The sequence below is a fragment of the Uranotaenia lowii genome, chromosome 3 (assembly GCF_029784155.1).
Source record: "Uranotaenia lowii strain MFRU-FL chromosome 3, ASM2978415v1, whole genome shotgun sequence".
NCBI lineage: Eukaryota > Metazoa > Arthropoda > Insecta > Diptera > Culicidae > Uranotaenia > Uranotaenia lowii.
This window is the reverse complement of record NC_073693.1, coordinates 108023915-108027680: the sequence shown is the minus strand read 5'-3', so window position 1 is coordinate 108027680 and position 3766 is coordinate 108023915.

Genomic DNA, 3766 nt, shown 5'->3' with positions numbered 1-3766 from the left:
AACAAATTGGAGAGCCAACGTTGTGGCTTGCAACAACCAGGGACGATGATGCCTAAAAAAACTGATCCTCTGCCGCGAAGAACAACGATGGTTGGTTTCGACACTCTCTGGCGCACCTTGACCACTTTCAGTGTAAAATATTAACCACCCGCGCCCACACAGAGCCCCCATATGTATACGCACATTTATTTCACTCCGTTTAACTAATAGCCAATTACAGCTGCTCAAATTTCGAAGTAATAATGCAGCAGGGCACGTGTGTTTGGATAAATTTTCCCGGTTCTCCCCTAATAATGCCGGGGGAGGCTGCAAACCGCAGCAGAGGTTCGTCAAAGATTCGGAGAAAAAACTGCAGCATTTTTGGCTCACCCCCTGTTAGCCGGGTTGCGTTATATGAATGGTTATCCGCTGAAGTTCGTCTCTGATGTGGTCTGCAAAGTGAATTAATTTTATCGAGGCTCATAATTATGAGTGTTGGTTTCGCTGGTCAGCTGCAATTTTGAGGGTGGGGTTTTCTGCATTTATTTTTTTTTTTAGAAAACAGGAATGAAGAGACTGTACTAATTGATGAAAAACGGTAACTTGATTGAGGATTATTTAAGGTATTCCCTATCTAGCGCTTACCAAGAAAAAAAATCTGTAGGATAATGATCATCATAATTATTTTTACTTAATTTTATGATTTTATGTGTAGTTTACCCGAAATAACTCATGTAGTTTTTAAAGGCAAGAGCAAGGGCGCATTGAACACTAAACATATCGACACCTTGTATATACCTAAGTATTTATACCGCCGGGGGAAAAGGACCCCTAACACTTTTTGCACTGAAACTCTCTTGTTTCTAAACCAATTTCTACAACGTTTATGGATTTGGAAAGCTTGTAGCGTGACTCAAATATGTTTTCCAGACAATATTCAGCTAAAATTATTTATTTCAAAGTTATTCAAAGACTAAAAAAAATCTAAAATACATGCATCGGGAGAAAGACTGTAAGTCAGTTAGGCTGGAAAAAATATCAATTTATTCTTTTGTCAACCCCCCTCCCCCCAAATTTTGAAAAAACTCGAAGGGGAGAATAAATAAAGTTTAGATGTATTAAAAGTAAATTTCGAAAAAAAAATTCAAGTATTCGAATGATTACAGAACCAAAAAACAAATTTTGGAAGATAGAAGTTATTTCACCATTTGTATTCTTGATTTCATTAAAATTTAAGATAAAAATTTCCTTGATTTATAGGTTTTGTACAATGATGTATTAGCAATTATCCTCTACCCCCTCGCGATGATCCAAATTCGAGTGATAGAAGAAGGATTCGAAACTGGTTTCGGCCATTTGAAAAAGCTGAAGTAAGAAGCTATGTATATGTTGTACATATGCAAATATTTTTTAAACATCTCTTTAGATCGTGGCCACAAAAAATGAAACAAAGTGGAGTTAAAACCGTATTTTTTAATGAATCAACCGCCAAAGCTGTTTCAGTCATAGCAGATTTTTTTTGAAAAGTGAATTAAAAAGTTGACGTTATTTGTGACATTTTGGCATCTTTAGATTTATAAATACATAATACTGGACGGCTATTAAAAGTAGCTGTTTTCGAATTTTTTTATCAATCTGCATTTTTGAGACTATTCTAACACCTACATTCGGCTTTACACTGGATTTTCAGAATGTTGACAAAAAAAATTAAGCAATAGAACTGTATGCACAAGAAAGGAAATTTCATTCAAGTTATAGTGATGTGATGTAATTATATTGGCGGTGCAATGCTTGACAAAAATATGATAAATATTTTTCTGGAAGTAAGTCCCGAAATTTTGCACTAACGCTTGCTTTTTTTCTCATTTTCTTACACTTGTTTCTGATTCGGCCTCTGGAAAAAGACGGAATTGGCTTTGGAAGCTCAGATTTTTAAGGCAGCTTCTGCTGATTGTTTGCTTTGATTTGGCCTTCCGGTGGAAAAAGACGTAATGGCTTAGGAAGCGCAGATTTTTAGAACTGATGTTTAAGACTGTTGCTGCTGTTTGTTTCGGTTTGGCTTCCCGGTGGAAATAGACGAAATGGTTAGGAAGCGCATATTTTTAAGGCTGCTTCTGCTGATTGTTTACTTTGATTTGGCCTTCCGGTGAAAAAAGACGGAATGGCTTTGGAAGCGCAGATTTTCAGGCAGCTTCTGCTAATTGTTTGTTTTGATTTGGCTATCCGGTGGGAAAAAACGGAATGGCTTAGGAAGCGCAGATTTTCAGGCAGCTTTTGCTGATTGTTGGCTTTGATTTGGCGTAAAAAAATTGAATTGACTTAGGAAGCGCAGATTTTTAAGGCTGCTTCTACTGATTGTTTGCTTTGATTTGGCTTTCCGGTGAAAAAAGATGGAATTGGCTTTGGAAGTGCATATTTTTAAGACTGCTGTTGCTGATTGTTTGTGATGATTTGGCCTTTCGGTGGAAAAAGGCGTAATGGCTTAGGAAGCGCAGATTTTATTATTATTATTATTTTTATTATTATTATTAAGTTTTATTCATCGAACATTTTGTTTTAATGAATTATCTATACTAAGGATCTATACAAAACAATTAGATAACACGAAACAATGAAGACTGGCGTACTCGGTTGATGAATCGGCTAGATGGCTCCCCCAATTGATGTAGATGCTCAGCAATCTGGAACGTACGCATCATTGCACTCACTGGTTCATTATGTCCGTAAGATGTTCGGTGGGTTCGATTCGATAGCAAAGAGTGATGACGTAAAGTCCTCGAAGGAGCATTAAAGTTGATCATTCCTAGCAGGTTTGGCGATTGAATTTCTCCATTCAGTATTTTTGCGATGAATGATGCCTGTTGAGTTTTTCGGCGGCGTTCCAATGTTTCTAATCCCAGAAGCTGGCACCGGTCGGAATATGCGGGAAGGTTTTCAGGATTACGCCAGGGTAGATGTCGTAGAGCGAATCTAACAAAACGCTTTTGTACACGCTCGATTCGCAAAATCCAACATAACTGATAGGGAGCCCAAACAATTGCAGCATGTTCTGTAACTGACCGGACAAGTGCGCAGTAGAGTGACTTCAAGCACAATGGGTCTCTGAACTCTCGTGCTACTTTGGAGATGAAGCCAAGCTGACGATTCGCCTTTCTTATAACTGAAGTTCGTTGACTATCGAACGTAAGCTGAGCATCGAGGATAACTCCAAGGTCGTCAACTTCAAATACCCTGTCAAGGCGCTGGTTATCGATGTTATAATCATATAAAATTGGCGTTTTCTTTCTATGGAATGTTATAACGGAGCACTTGGAGACGCTGACTGATAGCTTATTAAGTCTACACCATTCACCAAAGTGATCTAGTAAAGATTGAAGGTGTGCACAATCGACAGTGGATTCAACTGGAACGAATAGTTTCAGATCATCAGCATATCCTATTTTGGTTCCAATTTCCAAGCTAAGGATCAAGTCGTTGAAAAACAGAACAAACAGTAAAGGTCCCAAATTGCCCCCTTGCGGCACGCCAGATCGGTTAGTAAATGGAAATGATATGCTATCACCAAATTTAATCCTAATACACCGCTCAGTGAGGAATGATTTCAACCAAGAGATCATGTTGTCATGAATACCGAGCTTAGCTAGCTTAGCGAGTAAGATTCCGTGATCAATCGTATCGAATGCCGCTTTGATATCGGTGTATATAGCATCGACCTGTTTTTTTCTTTCCATTTGGTTCAGACAAAACGAAGTGTACTCTAAAAGATTGGTACTCACCGATCTGCCAG